General features: G+C 41.7%; 1 protein-coding gene across 1 annotated transcript in view; it reads left to right on the forward strand.

Annotated features, from left to right (window-relative positions):
- Positions 1-21,782, forward strand: part of zgc:153115 (uncharacterized protein LOC768186 homolog) — a 38,298-nt gene that overhangs the window by 13,162 nt on the left and 3,354 nt on the right. The gene's annotated exons all lie outside the window — the stretch shown is intronic.

Genomic DNA, 21,782 nt, shown 5'->3' on the forward strand with positions numbered 1-21,782 from the left:
CAAAATAACCAGTGCTCTTGAGCAAGTTCTGCCAGCAACTGAGCAGCAGCATCCCTGGATCTCTGTGCTTGGTTGACCAGCACGCTTCGGCCACAGCAGATAGAGCATATTCTGAATGATGTCCTTCCCTGTTGGAAGCATCCCAGAAGGGAACTCAGCCTGCTCTATGTACTCTACTACACCTAGTATCTTCTTAGTTTTTGACCGTGTTGCAACAGAAGCCATTATTTACCTGCAAGAATACAAATAATGACTATTTAATACGGGCAGCACGGTGGTGTAGTGGTTAGCGCTGTCACCTCACAGCAAGAAGGTCCGGGTTTGAGCCCCGTGGCCGGCGAGGGCCTTTCTGTGCGGAGTTTGCGTGTTCTCCCCGTGTCCGCGTGGGTTTCCTCCGGGTGCTCCGGTTTCCCCCACAGTCCAAAGACATGCAGGTTAGGTTAACTGGTGACTCTAAATTGAGCGTAGGTGTGAATGTGAGTGTGAATGGTTGTCTGTGTCTATGTGTCAGCCCTGTGATGACCTGGCGACTTGTCCAGGGTGTACCCCGCCTTTCGCCCGTAGTCAGCTGGGATAGGCTCCAGCTTGCCTGCGACCCTGTAGAACAGGATAAAGCGGCTAGAGATGAGATGAGATGAGATGAGACTATTTAATACATTGGGAGATATAATTCAGATATGAATCATTTGTGCATACTGGTTCTTAAAACTAAATTAGTAACCTTAAGTAATGATCCTCTGTGCTTAAAAATAGTTCATATTTGAGGTATTACTGAAGAGTGTGACATTCATCAATAACTTTTTAAAACTTGCTGAAAAAGAGCAGAATTACCATATGTTTGATTTACTTGAATGTAAGGTTACTTACCACTACAGGGCTCTACGTTAACTTTGAGACATGGTTGCCCAAATATTACTTTTTTTTTTTTTAATTTATTATTCAACCTTCTCAAACGCTGTCTGTATCAACAAGCATTGACGCTAGCGCCCCGTGCGAGTAATGCGCTAATTAGTCATGTAGTGAAGGACATACCAATAGACAGTCCCCCCCCCCAGGATTCCGCGGGCCTTTTTTGTGATTGTTGCGGGCTAAAATGTCTGATGTTGCGGGGGGTTTTCCAAGAAAGTTGCGGTGTTTTTTAGGTTTTTGTTGCGATTACATTGCGGGAGGAAGTGAAAGTTGCAAGAAATTGTTGCTGTTTTCTCTTTTTGTGATGAAAATTGAGTGATGTGTTAAATATTAAGTTATTACTGAAAAACTATTGATTAAAAAAACAAAAAGACACTGAGAAATGGTCCTATAAAAAACTTTACCACTATAAAAGATTACCAGGACTACAAAAATGCAGAAAAATCGGCTTTACTTATCCAAATGCTCCTGTTGGTTCAAAAGTTAAAGTGCAGAGAACCTCACAGCACAACATGAAGTTACCTTCAAATATAATATAAATGCCTCAGCTTTCATGTAAGAATAAAACACTATTAATACTAGTACTGTGTGCAGGCAGTCTCTCCTGAAGACTAAATTAAACAATAATTATAAACTAATAAAATAAATGGCTCAGGCTTCATAGAAGAAAAAAACAATTTGAACAGAATCTCACAGTATGATGCTGAAGCTGCCTAAACAATGGAAAATAAAATACCATTTTGGCAAAAATGTTGGCATCCATTAATTTCTTGTATTAAGTAAAAAAAAAAAAAATGTAAAGTGCACACAGTCCTTCACTGTAAACATAACACACTTTCAGTAACAGAATTTAAGCCAACATAAACACTGACTCGCACGCACATGCTGCTTCTCTTGAACGTATACACGGAAGGTAGTTTGTGGACGTCACCTCAAGACGACGCCAACGATTGGTCAAACTTGCGGGAACGTTGCGGTGATTGGATATAATTGCAATACCGCCCTGAATTCGCGGGGATTGGTTGAATTTGCGTTGAAGTTGCAAATCGCAACATCGCGAAATCCTGGAGGGCAGCGCTCGAAACTAACAGTGTCCTGATGTCCCGGGGACCATAAAAAATGTCATCGGGACACAAAATTATCATATCTGGGACAATCCCGGGACAATGGAAAAAAATAGGTCTAGAAAAAAAGTTCTACATTAATATTATTTACAAAGCCGTAACACATACGTAGACATTCACCTAATTTGTCAATTTTAATTTTAAAACGTTAACAGCGAAAAATACATAGTAGGTACACTTTCGATGCACCTGCATCCGTAGGCTACAGAGCAGCGCATTCTGTTCTAGAATCTTCGGCCGGAGTCCGCATTATATGGACTTGGAATGGAATTGCTACCGCACACGCTGCGCCGACTCTTGCCAGAACAAAAATGCTTAAGTGGTTGAAGCGGACCGACCGCGGGGAAGAAACTGAAAGCCCAGACATAACGTCTCCGGGACCTTCAGGATCCAAAGTGTCATCGCCTGGTCTGCAGGCAACGCTAGCAACTGAATGAACTTAATGAACACTGTTAGACACGTTATAAAATACAACAGGAATGATGTGGATGATATTGACGGAAGATACCGTTCAACAGAATAAGTGAGTTTTCTTGGTGTCTTTCTAGTTCAGAAAGTTTAGTCAGTCAGCAGCACAACTAGGCTCGGACCTGGCACTATGTTGATGTTGCTAACATTTGCACCCGGCAGCGAAAGTTCATAAAAATGGATAACGGTAATGGATAACGGAAAGTTCATAAAAATGGATAACGGTAATGGATAACGGAAAGTTCATAAAAATGGATAACGGTAATGGTGAAAATTATAAGTTGGCCTTATAAGTGCCAACAGATATTCAAGGTATAAGTAGATGAAATGAACATAAAAGGGGTCTTATTTTCAACTAAAGTGTACTGCAGATGTAGGGAGTTGAAACATTTTCTGAATGAGCTAGTTGGCCCCTTTAAATAAACGGGTATCTATTCATACAGTGAGATCGCCAAAGTTTAATAAATTGAAAATGCAATAACTGTAATTTTGAAGTAGATGATGTATAGGACATGTGTCGCTTGTGTCTTGTGACTTATTGTAAAAATGATATAAAGGGTTCAAAATCGCATAGTTACAAATATAACAGTAACTTCATATGATGATATTAACCACTGGTTATTTCAGAGAGGAAAAAATGGGGACACTATTGCTTCCATTCGGGACAATACAACACAGAATTCGGGACCACTGGGGGGGACACAGAAAAAAAAAGTTAATTTCGAGCCCTGCTGGAGGGTCTGAATAGAACACTGAATATGCACTACGCGATAATTATTAGCAATGGGAAACTGCATTGCGAGCCCGCGATGTGCAAATGTGAATTCCGCTAGTTGTTGAACATCCCGTAATGAGGACGCGGTCTTTCCGAGTCAAACAATCGCAAATCGTGATGGAATTTCATCATAATATGAATGAATAAACATCGTTTTTCACGCAAGTTGACATATATTTGGGTAGTTGCAAGCATTTGTGAGAGTCTGGTTGTCCGAATCTATTGAATGGTTGTCCCGGGCAATCGGGCTACTGTTAATGTCGAGCCCTGCACTAAGCTTATTACCTTAAAATAATGATCATCTGCACTGAAAATGTTGTAGTCGTACCTAGTGGCATACCTGAAGAGGTTCGCATTCATCGATAACTTTAAAACACATTAAAAAAAGCAGCATTCTAATATCAAACAGCACTGTAATGTATTTTGTCATATTGTAAGAATGGAAACTTTCAGAGGGTATGTACAGGGGGGTTAGCAAGGTTCAATTTAATAAAATTTGACATTTTCCCACATGGGCGGCACGGTGGTGTAGTGGTTAGTGCTGTCGCCTCACAGCAAGAAGGTCCTGGGTTCGAGCCCCGGGGCCGGCTAGGGCCTTTCTGTGCGGAGTTTGCATGTTCTCCCCGTGTCCGCGTGGGTTTCCTCCGGGTGCTCCGGTTTCCCCCACAGTCCAAAGACATGCAGGTTAGGTTAACTGGTGACTCTAAATTGAGCGTAGGTGTGAATGTGAGTGTGAATGGTTGTCTGTGTCTATGTGTCAGCCCTGTGATGACCTGGCGACTTGTCCAGGGTGTACCCCGCCTTTCGCCCGTAGTCAGCTGGGATAGGCTCCAGCTTGCCTGCGACCCTGTAGAAGGATAAAACGGCTAGAGATAATGAGATGAGATGAGATTTTCCCACATAGATGGACCATCTCCATATTTCTAGGGGGGTAAAACATGGAAAAGTCAAAATTCTTAAAATAACTCCCCACCTGTATTAGCGTATGAAAGAAAATAGTCGGAAAAACGAGCGAATCAGAAAAAGCCATACGAACTTGCGTCACTTCGAAAATTAGTATTCATGGCCTCGCCCACCTTGGCTTGCGACCGCCCACGGGAAAGAAGTTCGGATTTCAGCGCAAGGAGAGATAGCAGCAGGGGCGTAGCCGTCATTTTAGAAGTGAGCGGGACAAATTGCTCAGAGGTCTATTGAGTGATTTATCATCCTCTGGCATTGAATTGCACCTCTCCTTAGGTCAGGGGTGGGCAATTATTTTTTTCCATGGGGCCACATGAGAAACAGAATTTTGTGGAGGGCCGGACCAAAAGGCTGAACTAAATTCTGCATAATATTAATTGTATTTCTTTATATAAAGCAATAAATAACATTTTGTTTGTTTTTACAAGCTGCTAAGACTGGTAAGAGTATGGAAAAAACGAGGTTGCCTTACAAAAAATGTCATTTATTCAATCAAATTTCCCAAAACAATGTGAACGTTTGTACCATTTTTTTTCAGTCACATTCACCCCAGAACACAATAAAGACATCACAATATTGTTTTTCTACTCCAAAGATCAAGCAAGATACATCATATTATACTAATGATGCCCACATTTGTAGTCTAATCACCTCATTTGGTGTTTTTCAGTTTATTTGTTGGTCTTTAACAAGTGCATCAAAGTAGGGATGCAGTGTTTCCCCTAGAAAATGTTTGAAGGTGCGGTGGCAAGACCTGCGCTCAGACGTCCCACCCCAGTACGAGGATACGGGAGCATTCTGAGAAATTTTTTGACAAAACACACTCTAAAATGGTGACCTTTTTTAAGGGAATAAATGAATAAACCTAGTCTTGAAAGAACGAGCATAACCTGCAGAGCAAGGCTGTTTAGAAAACAGTCAGGGAGACCAAATTCCCCCCACACCTAACCCCAGAGCGACCCCTTACCCCCACCCCCTGAACATAAATCTCACAACACATGATTATGGGGGAAACCGGAGCACCCGGAGGAAACTAGGGGTGGGTATTGCCAACAACCTCGCGATACGATACACATCACGATACAGGGGTCACGATACAATACGTATTGCGATACATGTGCATCCCGATACATGGTCTTCAAGGCGATCCGTATCCCGATATTTCACATTACTTAACATAGATTTTTAAGAAAACAGACATATGTATACCCAAATGTTATTTTTTATTTTGCTGTAGAGCAACAGTTACACTGTAGTGCATGTAAAACATGACCTTAACAAGGCTGTAGTGCAGAAATAAAGCTGCCTTTGAAAAAAGTAAACTTAAAACATGGCCTTAACAAGGCTGTAGAGTAGCGTGGTTCACATTCCTCAATTAGTTCTCGGAAGCCTTCGTTTTCAACTGAGCTGTACGGACGCAAGTCTTTGCACATGTACGATAATAGTGCTGCAGTGATTTTTTTTTTTTTTTTTTTTTTTTTTTGAGCCTTTGGTGATGTTGGGGGAAATTTCGTCTGAAACCCCGCCGTCAGATTTGCTTGCGTCGTTGTGCTACCACTAGCATTCTTTACTTGCGAAATGCTAGCGTGATGTCGGGTCATGTGGAGGTGCAGATTTGTAGTATTGCCACAGTACTTAACTTTCATTCGGCAGTGTTTGCATACTGCGTGTGTCGTGTCCAAGTCCGCCTTTACCTGTTGTTTGGTAAATCCAAAATGCTCCTGTTGTGTGTGTGTGTGTGTGTTCACTTCTTCTTCTACTGTTAGCAGCGCTGCCACTTACGGCGCTACCGCCTTGTGTGGTCGAAATGCGCATTCAATGCCTGAAGGCAGTGTTGCCAGATTGGGTGGTTTTAAGCGCATTTTGGCGGATTTGAACATAATCATTTTGGGCTGGAAAACGGAAGCAGTATCTGGCAACACTGCCTGAAGGTGCGGCGGCAAAAATCAAGGTGCGGCGGCCCGCCGCAGCCAATTGTACATAGCGGAAACACTGGGATGGCGAAAACTAAAAAAAAATCTTGACCGACCACCGAGCCTCATTAGCCGGTTAAAGTCGGTTAACCTATGAGTTTAAAATTCTAGAATTGGAATTATTAGAATCTATTCTAAATCTAACCGCGAGCATCCGCACATTCAGTCCCAGTTGCTGCCCTCCACTCACATTACCTTTTCTACAGCGCGAAACATTTAAGCCTAGGTCACAACCGGACGTACGATTTTTTTTGGCCGTGCGATTTTTGGCGTTTCCCAAATCGCTGCGTTTTTTTTGTTCGTGGAGAAAGACGCACGTTGGCCGTAAGTTTGTCTTGCAACCTGAAAAAAAGTAAGCGCCCGTAAAGTTTGTTCGACATGACAAAGACCCTCTGCGGCCGGTCTACGGCTCAAAAATCAGCACGTCACACGCGCGCCCTCCGTGCGTTTCTTGCGTTTTTTGCACGTAGACCGAGGCTTTCGTCAAACGCGGCACTGATGTCGAGGGGTTTGTATTGGAGCGGAGGACCAATGGCTCCAGCTTAGAGACAGTTTCAGTTGGCCATGATGGCGTTGAAAATAAAGTCAAGTGCTAGAAGAAGTCCATAACATTCAGTGAGAATAACGGCGTTAAAATAAAGGCGGTTATAACGCCGGGTAATCTAATTCAGTGATTCTCAAACTGTGGTACGCGTACCACTAGTGGTACGCGGGCTCCATTCTAGTGGTACGCCAAAGAATCAATTAAATATAAATAAAATTTTAAAAAATAAAATAAAACGTGAAATACTATCTATAATATCCGAATGGATGAAAATATCTTATCAACCGATGACAAGAAAATGAAAGGAGATACAAATTAAATTAATAATTTTAAAAAGTTTGCAAGTGCTTCTGGGTAGCCATACGTAGCGTACGTACACACGCATTCCCACCGGTTACGCTGACAGACAGTTATCCGCCATTGGTAGACTAGGCTGTGATGGGAAAAGGTGAAGGTGGCTTTGCTAATTATGACGAGTAGGACAAAATTACTGTCGTGGCTTAAATCCGCGAATGAGAGCGTGGATCAAGAGAGAGGGAGAACTGAAGAGGACGTGTGTGTGAGCCGAGCGCAGATGCTAACGACAGTGGCAAAACCAGCCCCAGAACTGCTAGCAAACGGCAGAAACCAGTGAGGAGGAAGTATGACGAAAAATACATAAAACTGGGATTCATTTGAAGCGGGACAGAGGAGCCGCCCAGGCCGCGGTGTGTTGTATGCGGCGACGTTCTGAGCAATGAGTCCATGAAACCGTCGCATCTCAAACGGCATCTTACAACCAAACACACAGCACTAAAGGACAAACCAATGGATTTTTTTTTTTTTTTTTTTAAGAAAACGTGATGAACTGAAGCAGTCCAAGTCCACCATTCTGTCCTATGGTACACCCGTAGCCAAAGCACAGGAAGCTTCATATCGTGCCAGCCTCCTGATCGCCAGAGCCGGTAAGCCGCACACAATCGGGGAACTGCTGTGTTTGCCATTAGCCAAAGAGATGACACGTATCATGTGTGGAGAGAAAGCTGCCAGAGAGTTAAACTTGGTGCCGCTTTCAAATGACACCGTGTCAAGGAGGATAAACGACATGGCTGACGACGTTAAAAAGACACTGATTGAGCGCATTAAGAACAGTAGATATTTTACCATACAGCTTGATGAGAATACAGATGTTGCAGATTTGGCCAATTTATTTGATTCATTATTTAAGTACAGTGTTTTATTTTCCTATATTTAAACACAGTGTTACTGTTCAAAGCAGGGCTTTGAACCGGAATTTTTTTCCTATTGGTTCGTTCCGAACAGAAACGGAATTTTAACGTTTCCGGTTTTGGGTTCCACCATTAAATAGACGTTCCCGAACCGGTTAGAACAAAAAAATTTAGTTCCCGGAACGGTTAATTACGTTCCCTGTCAGCTGTTTAACAAATGGCTATAAAATTATGTCTCTGTCTCATCCAGCTTAAGCCAAATGTAGGCTAATTCTATTACAACCTTCATTAAATAAGACAAGAAATAATTCAAAACTATTATTATTTCAAATGTTGGCGATTTGGATTCTCAGTATGTCTTCCCATCTACACAAACAGAAAAAGTGCCAAAAATGAAAGATAATTCGTTTAGTGTGTTACCAAAGGCTAGTCAGGCCCTATAGAGGGCTACCGCATGACGTCACCGCGCCGCGAGATTTTGTTAGGCGCCATATTGGAAGACCAAGTACACATCTATGCAAGTACATACATACATAAAACAAACTACACCTGAAATGTAGCCAGGGCCGGTTCTGCCCTAATCTGGACCCGGGTGCAACATTGCGCAACACCCCCCCCCCCCCAAAAAAAAAAAACACCAGTCTAAATCAGGACAACCATCACATAACTGTAACTATAAACATTTTAGATCAACTATTTTAACTAAATGGGCTATAATAAATAAGCCTGCAGGCAGCCACGGCGGGCTGCCTCAGAAAAGTAACCATTTGTCCTACCGTAAAACTCGTTTTGCATTTTCTGCCTCCTTTTTTGTCTTTTCGACCCTCCGTTTATTTTCTTTCCTTTTCTGAAAACCCGATTTGTGTCCAGACATTTTGTTCTGCTACCAACGAACTAACTCGTCAGGTCTCGTCTCTCGAGCCCGCGATGATTCCCGTGGGAAGGGCAACAACTGATACATTTTTACAAACAGCCAATAGGGAGGTTGCAACGTTCAGGCTCTTCTTTGCTCAGACACTCAGTAATGCACTTACTCACTAGCAGTCCACCTTCCCGCTCTCTCCATTCAGTCAGCGAACGTCACACAGGAAGTGAACCCCAGCGGGTCATAGAAACTTGCGCAGGAGAAGAATGACTTTTTTATTTGTAGGCTACAGAAACTTTGAGGAACGAAATAAAAACCGGTATTAACCGGTTACCATTATTTTTAATAAGCGTTTCTGTTCCGGAACATAAAAAATAATAAAGTTTCTGGTTTCGTTTCTGTTCCATGTGAAATAGAAAAAGTTCCCGGTTTTCGTTTTCGTTCCTTGAACCGGTTCAAAGCCCTGGTTCAAAGTACTGTGTGTAATGTTACAGTGGCCAACAATATTAAATAAAACCTCCGCCTTGTTTTTAATGAATACTTAGGCCTACTACGCTACTGTATTTTAATGTTGGTCATTATGGTGGTACTTGGAGAGCCAAGTATTTTCTAAGGTGGTACTTGGTGAAAAAAGTTTGAGAACCACTGATCTAATTAATTAGCTACAATCGTTATAACGCCGTTACCAATATCAACACGCCATTACTGCATGGTATTGAAGTTGCTCTGAAGCCGTCACCGACTTGGCTCGCAGACATAAAAGCTGCGTTTGTCACTCCCCTTCCAGACACCGCTGTCACTCCCCTTCCCTCCAAAAGTCCACCCGGGTCTGTGTCTGCAAGGGGCACACACTTTTGTTAAGTTGCAACTTGCCATTAAAAATATCAGTGTGAACGTGTTCTCAATAAATTGCCGTCATTTTCTAAGCGGCAAGCTTTAGCTCCGTCACTACCGGTGCTTGCATTGAGTAGCCTATTGAAAACAATCCCATCATACGCTTGTCCCATCTTAACTTTTACGTTTTAGCGATACGGCCCCTGGTGTTTACAGTTAACTGCAGTAGGCTGTGTGTTGATATTGCATACTGCTACGGACTAGGCACTTTTCTTCGAAGTGAGACACAGAGACCTCGTACTACGATTGTTTTCCAGCTACTGATATTACGGTTACATGGCTGCTAATTGTGCACAGCCGTTGGGAATGGGATAGCTGGAGCTGAGCTGATTAGCCACTTAGCTAATATAGCAACTGTCTGATGCGAAGTAACATCAGTGAGTAACCAGGTTTTAGTTCAGATCTTGTGTATTATTACGTTGACATTAATATTCACCAGACTAATCAACCATCGACTTCATTCATGCGCCGTGTTAATTTCTTTGATAGTCAGGAATTTCCTTGATGTTACGTACCTGGTTAACATCGTAGTAAAATGTAATCCAACACTGAGACTTTTCTTTCGCCGAGTGGCAGCTGTCTTCAACTGGGGCGGGAGGGCGGGGCATGACTGAATGAGTGTTTCTGATTTGTCAGCTGTCGTCCTTACACCGTATGGCACGCCCCAAGCGTTTACAACACGGAATTCCAGGTTCTCCGCTCCAAAATCGGCAGCTTCAAAATGATTTTTTTTTTAACCGACAACCAAAAAAAAATTAACCGGTTGATGTTGATTCGGTCAACCACCGGTCAAACGGTCATCGGTTAACATCCCTACATCAAAGTCAGGTTGAATGTCTGATGTGGCGATGCGAAGCACAGCTGACAGATGATCATCAGTCGATTCAGTGTAGGTATCAGATCTACAGATCGGCTCGGGCTCCGGCGCCTGCTGGTGACGTCACGCTATGTGATCGGCTGGACCGTTTGAAGGATGACGTACAAGTTTGTGGTTGGTCTGGACAAATTACGGAAGTAGTTATCGCGGGATTAGGTTTCCATGTCATGTTCATGTCGCGCGCATTGCGTTTTTGTTGAACACAACTTCAAAATAAAAGCAATGCAGATTCAGTCCATGCATGAGGTAAAATTAGAAAATACGTTTATTTTGTAATTTCTAATTCACCTTACGCGGGCCGGTCAGAATGAACCAAAGGGCCGGTGTTCTGATAAACGGTCCTACATCCGCGAAGCATCCTACGGTAGGAGGGGATGTCTGTCGAGCGGTCCGACATTGCAGGAAATCCTACAGTGTGATTCAACTTTTAATCATAGTTCGCAGTTTTTCCCTTTGCAAAGAACATGCTTCTACATCAGGTTTTCGTCTAAACGGGGGAACAGGGGCGCTGCGCCCTCTTACTCTCGGCGTGCGCCCCCTTACCGACTCCGTGAAAACATCCCAGCAACACTACGTGACAATGTGTCTGATCATCAAATACGTTATAATTGCTCCAAAAATATTCCAATCATAGTAGATACACCGCCAGACGGTGCAAAAACAATCCGAATTGGCGTTTTCCAGACTGAGGCGCCATGTTGTTTAGTTGTTTACTTGTCGCGGCTGTTCTCGCGAGATTTGACATGGGTTACATACAAGGTCAGCTGACTTGTAGAGCGAGATTTCTCGAGACTGAATGACCTTTCACCCACCGGCGCGGGAGCTTTTGACAGAAGTAGTTCGAGTTGTTTTTGTTGACACTTGGGCATTTAAAGATGTCATCCCGCGGCACGAAGCGGAAGAAAGCCAAAGACTGTCCGGGGCAGAAGATGATTAGGCCAAATAAAAAAAATTAAAAAAAAGTGTGTTTCCGGTAACCCGACCGGTCGAGAATTTCCGCGTCGAAATTGCCGACCGTAAAGTTTTTATTACAAATTTCCCTCGATATTTTAGTGTAAGCGGCATTAGTTTGTCATAATTTTTTGTTTCAACGCATTCAAGTTGTGAAAGAAACGATAAAAAGTAAAATGTTTCGCCACTTCTATCAGCCCTCCTGCATAAACTGAGCCGAGCCGCCATTTTGAATCCTCATTCAAGGCTGTAATGCAAATTGCTTCCTTTTCAGTATACAAGTGCACTTCCATGGCAGGGAAAAACACTACATTTTGCCGCCTATGTAGTCCCCTATTTATACAAATAGGGGACTACATAGGCGGCAAAATGTAGTGTTTTTCCCTGCCATGGAAGTGCACTTGTATACTGAAAAGGAAGCAATTCCTAGCCTAGGACGTTATTTTCACGTTATTTCTTGATAAGGTGTTTTCACGTTATTACATGAAAATATCATGAAATATCGCTTCCGTAGATCATAACTCGAACTCTCGCGATATTTTCTTTATTCGTTTAAAGATTTAAAACACTTATTTTATTATGATGTGTGGTATAAAGGATTCTGTGCCAAAATACTATTTTGTAAGATGTTTACTTGTGTTAATTTTTTCGAACAAAATAAAAAAAAAAAATTAAGAAAAAAACTTTCCTACCTACCGACCTTATTTTAGTATTTCATGTTACCGGAAACACACTTTTTTTTTTTTTTTTTTTTTTTTGGGCCTTACTACTTTCTTTTTCAATGTTGACAATTTGTTACAATTTCCCTCTCAGACAGCCTCAGAATGTCCCATTGGAGCCTTTTTCAAAGGCTTTGCACGGCGGGGGGGGGGACAACCGGCACACACACACACACACACACACACACACCCCCCCCGCTCCCTCGCCATGGTGACCGCCCTCATACTAAATTTTTCTAGAAAAAACCCTGTGTTAAAGTAGTAAAGATTGAATGCACGCCGTTAATCTGCATTGTTTATTCTGCACCGTTTATAGCACAGCTGATGCAGGACAAAAATCTGTTCAAATGCCAAGAAATGACGTTTTGTGCTCTGCGCATGCGCAGTGGGGCTTTGTCGGACGCATTGACGTGTAGGACAGTTTATCAGAACACCGGATGCGGCCCACGGGCCGTAAAATGCCCAGGTCTGCCTTAGCAGCTAAAGAACCACATAACCACAAACAGCACAGCACCAGGGAACCGACTTTAGTTCTTTAAAATGATATACTATCAAAATCTAAAGTCTAAATCTATAAAGTAAAATTTATAAATAGAATTAAGAATAGTAGTAGTGACGTAGCTGGTTATAGTCTCTTCTCACCTGTGACCCTGCATAATCATCCCTGCTGGCCTCTGGTCCACTGTCTCCTCTCTCACCCTGCTCTTTCTATTGTGGCAATAAAGATTAAAAAATATGTGGAAAGCAACGTTTTGAAATAGAATTAGGAATACAGTAATAATAATCAGCAAATTCATGTACTTTAAACTTTAACTACCACAAAAGTAAATTAAATCTTTACAAAAATAACAGTCAAAGGAACACAAATACATTTATATTCTTATTTTCTACCCAGAAGTGAGTAATCTTAGAGTAGCCAAAATAGTAACGTTACTCAAGTAAAACGTATTTTGCAACAAAACAACTCTTAAGTACGGAGCCCCTTTGGTGACATGAAAAAAAAATCCGTGGCCACAAGTTAATAACGCATGGGAACGAGATCCTATTCCGTGGCCACGACTTGCTTAATGCGTGGGAACGAGATGATTATTGGGTGGCCACGAATTAATAACTCATGGCCACGAGATGATTCAAGTTCCAGCCTGATGGGATGATGTCCAGTTTTTGAGCGGCCGTCAAATTTGCCGTCCATATTTGCATGATGAAATCTATAACTTCCCCGAGGTCGGCATATTGTCTACATTTGAGCCCGTGCTTTTTGAGCAGCCGAATTAAGTGTCTCTTGCTCAGAATTACTCCATGTCTAACTGCAAGTGATTTAAGGATATCATTATACAACCCCGATTCCAAAAAAGTTGGGACAAAGTACAAATTGTAAATAAAAACAGAATGCAATAATTTACAAATCTCAAAACTGATATTGTATTCACAATAGAACATAGACAACATATCAAATGTCGAAAGTGAGTCATTTTGAAATTTCATGACAGCAACACATCTCAAAAAAGTTGGGACAGGGGCAATAAGAGGCTGGAAAAGTTAAAGGTACAAAAAAGGAACAGCTGGAGGACCAAATTGCAACTCATTAGGTCAATTGGCAATAGGTCATTAACATGACTGGGTATAAAAAGAGCATCTTGGAGTGGCAGCGGCTCTCAGAAGTAAAGATGGGAAGAGGATCACCAATCCCCCTAATTCTGCGCCGACAAATAGTGGAGCAATATCAGAAAGGAGTTCGACAGTGTAAAATTGCAAAGAGTTTGAACATATCATCATCTGCAGTGCATAATATCATCAAAAGATTCAGAGAATCTGGAAGAATCTCTGCGTAAGGGTCAAGGCTGGAAAACCATACTGGGTGCCCGTGATCTTTGGGCCCTTAGACGGCACTGCATCACATACAGGCATGCTTCTGTATTGGAAATCACAAAATGGGCTCAGGAATATTTCCAGAGAACATTATCTGTGAACACAATTCACTGTGCCATCCGCCGTTGCCAGCTAAAACTCTATAGTTCAAAGAAGAAGCCGTATCTAAACATGATCCAGAAGCGCAGATGTCTTCTCTGGGCCAAGGCTCATTTAAAATGGACTGTGGCAAAGTGGAAAACTGTTCTGTGGTCAGACGAATCAAAATTTGAAGTTCTTTATGGAAATCAGGGACGCCGTGTCATTCGGACTAAAGAGGAGAAGGACGACCCGAGTTGTTATCAGCGCTCAGTTCAGAAGCCTGCATCTCTGATGGTATGGGGTTGCATTAGTGCGTGTGGCATGGGCAGCTTACACATCTGGAAAGACACCATCAATGCTGAAAGGTATATCCAGGTTCTAGAGCAACATATGCTCCCATCCAGACGACGTCTCTTTCAGGGAAGACCTTGCATTTTCCAACATGACAATGCCAAACCACATACTGCATCAATTACAGCATCATGGCTGCGTAGAAGAAGGGTCCGGGTACTGAACTGGCCAGCCTGCAGTCCAGATCTTTCACCCATAGAAAACATTTGGCGCATCATAAAACGGAAGATACGACAAAAAAGACCTAAGACAGTTGAGCGACTAGAATCCTACATTAGACAAGAATGGGTTAACATTCCTATCCGTAGACTTGAGCAACTTGTCTCCTCAGTCCCCAGACGTTTACAGACTGTTGTAAAGAGAAAAGGGGATGTCTCACAGTGGGAAACATGGCCTTGTCCCAACTTTTTTGAGATGTGGTGTTGTCATGAAGTTTAAAATCACCTAATTTTTCTCTTTAAATGATACATTTTCTCAGTTTAAACATTTGATATGTCATCTATGTTCTATTCTGAATAAAATATGGAATTTTGAAACTTCCACATCATTGCATTCTGTTTTTATTTACAATTTGTACTTTGTCCCAACTTTTTTGTAATCGGGGTTGTAATTCATTCCTAGATTAAAATAAAACGAAATCAGATCAAACTTGTCCATATTTGCGGCTGAAGCTACTGATGCCAGAAAGTCAACAGTCTCAGTGATGAAATGACTAACACTTCTTGTGGCCACGCGTTATTAATTCGTGGCCACCTAATAATCATCTCCTTCCCACGCATTAAACAAGTTGTGGCCATGGAATAGGATCTCGTTCCCACGCATTATTAACTCGTGGCCACGGAATATTTTTTTTTCCACCCATGTCACCAGAGGGGCTCCGTACTTAAGAGTACAATTTATCCAAAAAGTTACTCAAGTAAATGTAACGGAGTAAATGTAACTAGTTACTACCGCCTTTAAGTTAGCTAGCTAGCTTAACTAACTAAATTGACATCTATTTGTCATCTTTTAGCTAAACATTATCTAGGCTCCAGCTTGCCCGCGACCCTGTAGAACAGGATAAAGCGGCTAGAGGTAATGAGATGAGACATGCCACTATTACTGGCACCCCTGGTAACTATTCAGTTGTGAACACCGTGTACCTGAAGCATGTTTCCATGATGGGGGTTAAACTGTACATTTATTGACTTTTGTGTAGGAACTTTTCAAGCTGACTTTCAAGACATGACTTCCTGATTAACTGAGGTACAAATATGAGGTGACACAGAAGCCAGATTCCCTCAACATCAACATGGGAAAGATAAGAGGGGACACAAACCAGACGAGGGAGAAGTGTGTTGACCTTCATAAAGCCTAGGTCACAACCGGATGTACGATTTTTTGGCCATGCGATTTTTGGCGTTTCCCAATTCGCTGCGTTTTTTTTTGTTCATGGAGAAAGGCGCACATTGGCCGTGAGTTTGTCTTGCAACCTGAAAAAAACCGTAAGCGCCCATAGAGTTTGTTTGACACGACAAAGAACCTCTGCGGCCAGTCTACGGCTCGAAAATCAGCATGTCACACGCGCGCCCTCGGTGCGTTTCTTGCATTTTTTGCACGTAGACCGGCCGTAGGAGCACGTACGGCCGGTTGTGACCGAGGCATAAGTCAGGGATGGGTTATAACAAAATAGCTACTCGACTGAAAATGTTCATTTCTACTGTTAGGGCAATAATAATAATTTTTTAAAAAATGGACATCATCTGGAACTGTTACAAACTTGCCTGGAAGAGGACCCAAGTTTATTTTGCCCCCAGGTACAGTGAGAAGACTGGTAAGAAAGGCAAAAAAAAAAAATCCCCAAGGATCAGTGTTGACGAACTATAAGAAAAAGTAAATTCTTGGGTTTACCGAGTCTCCAAAACCACCATCAGACTCCACCTCGATGCCAGCAGATTATTTGGAAGGTATGCCAGAAAAAAAGCCTTTTCTGTCAGTTAACCACAAACCTACAACTTTGACTGGAACCGTGTTCCATGGTCTGATGTAACAAAAATGGAGCTTTTTGGCAAAAAAAAAAAAACACTCAAGACGGGTTTAGTGTAAAAAAGAAGGATGGATATAATGAAAATAACCCAATCCCAACTATAAAATATGGTGGAGGTTCTGTGATGTTCTGGGGCTGTTTTTCCTCCAAAGACCCTGAAACCTTGTTAGGGTACATGGCATCATGGACTCCATGAAATACCAGGATATTTTAAATCAGAATCTGGCTGCATTTATCAGGAAACTAAAACTGGGTCGTCACTTGATCTTCCAGCAGGATAATTATCCGAAACACGTCCAAATCAACACAAAAATGGTTCATTGAGCAGAGAATCAAGCTTCTGCCATGGCCATCTCAGTCCCTTGACCTGAACCCCAGTGAAAACCTGAAGAGGTGAGAGCACAAGAGAAGGCCAAGGACCCTGGATGATCTGGAGAGAGTGCGTAAAGAAGAATGGTCTTCGATGCCTTGCTCTGTATCTCCAACCTTATAAAATGTTATAGGAGAGACTCAGGCCTGTCTTACTGATAAAGGGAGGTTGTACAAAGTATTACATGCAGGGGTGCCAATAACTGTAGCACATTTGTTTTTGTTGAAAATAGTTATTTCTTGATGAGGGATTTATTCTCTGAATAAATTTATTTCAATTAAAGGTTGGATGTGTGAGATGAAGCGACTTCACCAAAAGCTGGATTGTTTTTTCCTAACCCTTTCTTACTAATCTTTACAAGGGGTGCCAATAATTGTGGAGGGACACTGTAGAACTTGTGCTGAAGGAAAACTCCACCCTGAAACACATTAAATATATTGAAATACTTGTGAAGTGTGTTGTAATTCATGTGCTTTTTTTTTTTTGTTGGTTGGTACTGTCTTTTTGTTATAACCACAAACTTCTGAAAGGAATATGCCGTATGGTTACGATAAAAGAAAAGAGAAACAATCACAACCAAAAGGGATAAAAGTCAAGTTTTGCTGTTGGGTCTGCAAAACAAAGGACTATCAGCTTCTTTGATCAATGTTACACAGTGTCATGTGGTATAACCGTATAGGCTCTGCTAGTTAGTGATCTACGAGGTTTTGATTGTGGTATTCTTGTGAAAGTTGAAGCTTTGGAACCTGATCTGTTTGAGCAGAGTGTACAGATGAGATGATGAGCTCTACGCTGTAGCCTGACATGCACCTCCCCGGAAATATAACTGCACATCGCAGCGACGCAGACCGCAAAAACTGATTGGTCCGCTTGGTAGCATCACATTTCCTCCTACGCATTTCCAGCTGCTCCTTCTCTGTTACAATATTGTGTTATAAATAGGGATGTAATGATAAATCATGATGTAAATTTATGATTATTTGAATCGATGAGATAAGAAAATGAATCATCAGGCTGCGTAATCTCTTAGTTTTTCTAGCGGTAATTATCTAGTTTAGACAGCCAAGGGCAGGAATACACATGACTTCACCTTAGGCAGAAGTAACACAGCTCTAATGACACAGAAAAAAAAAACAGATTGAAAGAGGTGTCGTGCGATTGACTGGACAAATAGATTCAACAAGAAATCAGAACTCTCTTTTTACAGGCTGTGAAAGATAAAGAAAAGAGAAGAAAAATGGAGGTATTGGAAATGTTCATAAAAGTTTAAGAAAAGGTCTGCTTATTAGCTTTTTCATTTTTAATAAAATGAATATTTTAGTTAATGTGCTATTATATTTTACTCAAACCTTTACAAATGTGGGTTAAGAGCATGAAACAAAAAGGGGCTTTTGTTTGTTTTTTTTCACAAAAGGATATTTAAGTTGATAAAGAATAGGAAAATAAGTGTTGCTTTTTTATTTTATTTAAAGGAGAACTGAAGGCAAATTTTATATTATCAAAATTCTAGATCGCATTTTATTAAATATAGGAATGCATTTTTGATCGCTATTTTGTCACTGCTATAGCAAGTTATGAGTGTTTGAAATATGCTCTGTAATATATCAGTCCATACAGTATGTCAAAGCAATGGCCGTAAACAAGATTCGTTGAGACCTGTGCGAGACATCGTAGGACGAAAGTAAAACATACAGCGGAAATCAAAGCGACCAACATCTGCCAACGTTGTCAAAAGATGCACGCGCCCTCTCTCGAATGCTGATGTAAAAAAAAAAAGCCAGAAGTTGTTTGTTTTGATAGCAATCAGGAAAGTTTGAAAAAAGTAGGCAGTAATCGTCATTTAAACTCGTTTTTGTGCAATATTTTGTTTGGAAAACAGTTTTCAAAATGGCGGCACTTACCCCTTTTCCACCAAATCAGTTCCAGGGCTGGTTCGGAGCCAGTGCTGGTGTTGGTTCACAACTCGTTCAACTTGCGAGCCAGCTAAGAACCAGCTTGCTTTTCCATCGCTCGCGGTGCTAAGAGAAGACACGTCATTACGTCGCTGTATACGTCAGTTACGTTGCTACGTTTGCATAAACCTTGGCACGAATATCGAAGCAAAAACAACGTGGAAGAAGCAGCAGCAACAACAATAATAATAATAATGGATGACTTCGCGTTTGTACAGCTGCTGCTTCTCGTCGCTTAAAAATGGCGATCTTTCGCGGTCTTGTTGTTGGTCTTAACAACTCCGCCCCCCCCGCTGACGTAAGCGGTTCTTTCCTCTGGCCCAGCAGAGAGTTGGTGCTAGCCTGGAACCGGTTTTTCTGGCCCCAGAGCCAGTTCTTTGTCAGTGGAAACAGAAAACCCGGTTCCAAACTAAGCACTGGACCCGAACCAGCCCTGGACCTGCTTTGGTGGAAAAGGGGCAACTGGAACCTGTAGTGGCTCTTAAGCATGTAACGATTCCCATCTGTTTACCACTATTAGCAAGTAGTCCATCAACAGTGACTACTTATTCATGCCCCTTTCTTTAAAGTCAAAATTCATATATTTGTCAGAGCTTTCGTCGGAAATAAATGAGCGTTCACAAATTTTATCGGTTTCCTTAATTAAATAACTGATTACTTGCTCTATTGTATCATTTAACTGGGCATTCTTGGAAATTTTAAGATCACCCTATGCAGTCGCCTCTGAAAGTATTGGAACAGAAAGGCCAGTCCTTTTCTTTTTGCCAGACACTTAAGACATTTGGGTTCAAGATCGAAAGACGAATGAGACGATAGGTGAGCATTTCAGCTTTCATTTCCTGATATTGACACATCATAAACAACTTAGAACATGGCATCTTTTGTTTGAACACACCCATTTTTCAAGTGATCTAAAAGAGTGGTACATACAACTGACACGTGTTTCTTGTTGCCCAGGTGTTTTTTTTTTTTTAACAAACAGTAACTCCTAAATCTCTTCTTAGTTTGAGCCCTAGATTTCACCTGTGAAGACTGTATTTGTTGTTAAAAAGGATAAACCAACATGAAGACCAGAGGGCTGTCTGTGGGAGAAAAGCAAGCCATTTTGAAGCACAAGTATTGAGAAGCCAAGCCAAGAAGCCTTTGTCACACGTACACTCAAGCACAGACTTAAGCACACAGTGAAATTTAACCCATCTGAAGCAATGAGCACACACACATACCCAGAGCAGTGGGCAGTTATGCTATAGCACCCGGGGAGCAGCTGTGGGTTAGGTGCTTCACTCAAGGGCACTTCAGCCCAACCTCAGGCCATGACTGCCCCATGTTAACCTAACCACAGGTCTTTGGCATAGCCAGCACAACAATTTGGAATATCTTGAAAAAGAAAGAAACCACTGGTGCACTAACAACTAGCCATTGAACAGGTCGGCCAAGGAAAACAGCAGCAGGTGATGACCAACATTGTAAGAGCTATGAAGAAAAATGCAAAAATAAGTCCGTGACAACACCAAGGACCTCAACAGGGCAAGGATCACAAGCCACCATTTGAAGAAGACTTTGAGACCAGAAAAATAGAGTCCATACCACAAGATGCAATCCTCTCATCAGCAGTAAGACTTGGAAGACGATTGGAATTTGCAAAGAAATACAGAGATGTGCCACAAAGTTCTGGAACCAAGATTAACCTCTACCAAAGTGATGGAAAGGCCAAAGTGACCTGCTCATAATCCAAAACATTTGAGCTCAGTGGTCAATCATGCTGGAGGAAGTGTCTTGGCTTGGGCTTGCATGGCTGTTTTCTGGAATGGACTCACTAATCTTTTATTGAATTAATTCATAAATCTACAGAAACAGCCTGTCTGCCAGTTTACAGAGAAATGCATCCAATCGAAATGGGAGTGTAGGTGCAATTGGGCTTAAGTGATCAATCTCATTAAATCAGTCTCATTAATAATACCATTAATTTTGGTGTTTAATAATAAATTACCAAACAGCTAAATTATGGTATATTCCAAATTATTATGATCACTACCAATGCAGCAATAATGTATCACTTGCCAAGCTACAGCCAATAGCACTCATACACCTTGGAATTCTTTGAGATTGTGTGACTTCCAGGATATATCAGCAAAAACAGACAATCACAGGTTCAGAATAATTGAATTTATTATAACGATGATAAAATTGAGTAATAGCAGTTGAAATACATTATATACAATATGGTCATATACTTGATGAGCGTGTGTGTGTGTGTGTGGAGAGAGAGAGAGGGGAAAGGGGGCGAGGCAGAGATTCTCTCCTTACTACTACGCGAGCCACTGCTCTTAGGGTGTGTCCCATGCGTGACTGCAGTATGGGAAGGAGACAAAGAGAGTTTGAATGTGAGCGCGGGAAAATGCGCCGTAAAGTTTGGAATAAATCAGGCCTTGGAATGTTCTCTAAGGTGTGTGTGTGTGTGTTGGGGGAGGGTGACAACCCACCTCGTGTTCTGAGACAAAGGAATTAGCCGTGGCAGCTAACCCACTAGCTTATAACATTACTAAATCCACTGAAATCTTGATGAGATCAAAATATGTGTAATAATGAAATTAAAGGTGTTAGGAAGGATAGCAAAAAGAGCATGCAATACCTATCTCTTAAAAACAACTGAGAGAACAATGTAGAACACAAGATCAGTGTGCACAATTAAACAGTTCCTGAGTTTAAATTCACACTACTTCATAAAGCTAATTCCTAAGACTAGTTTTGCCCAAAATGCCAGTCTTACTGCCAGTATCTTGCTTCTATGCAAAATTATGCAGAGATGTTCTGAAGAGGCAGAGTTTCACAGAGCTCGTGGAGGTTTCTGTAAAAACGCAGATAA

This window comes from Neoarius graeffei, chromosome 1 (genome assembly GCF_027579695.1).
Source record: "Neoarius graeffei isolate fNeoGra1 chromosome 1, fNeoGra1.pri, whole genome shotgun sequence".
NCBI lineage: Eukaryota > Metazoa > Chordata > Actinopteri > Siluriformes > Ariidae > Neoarius > Neoarius graeffei.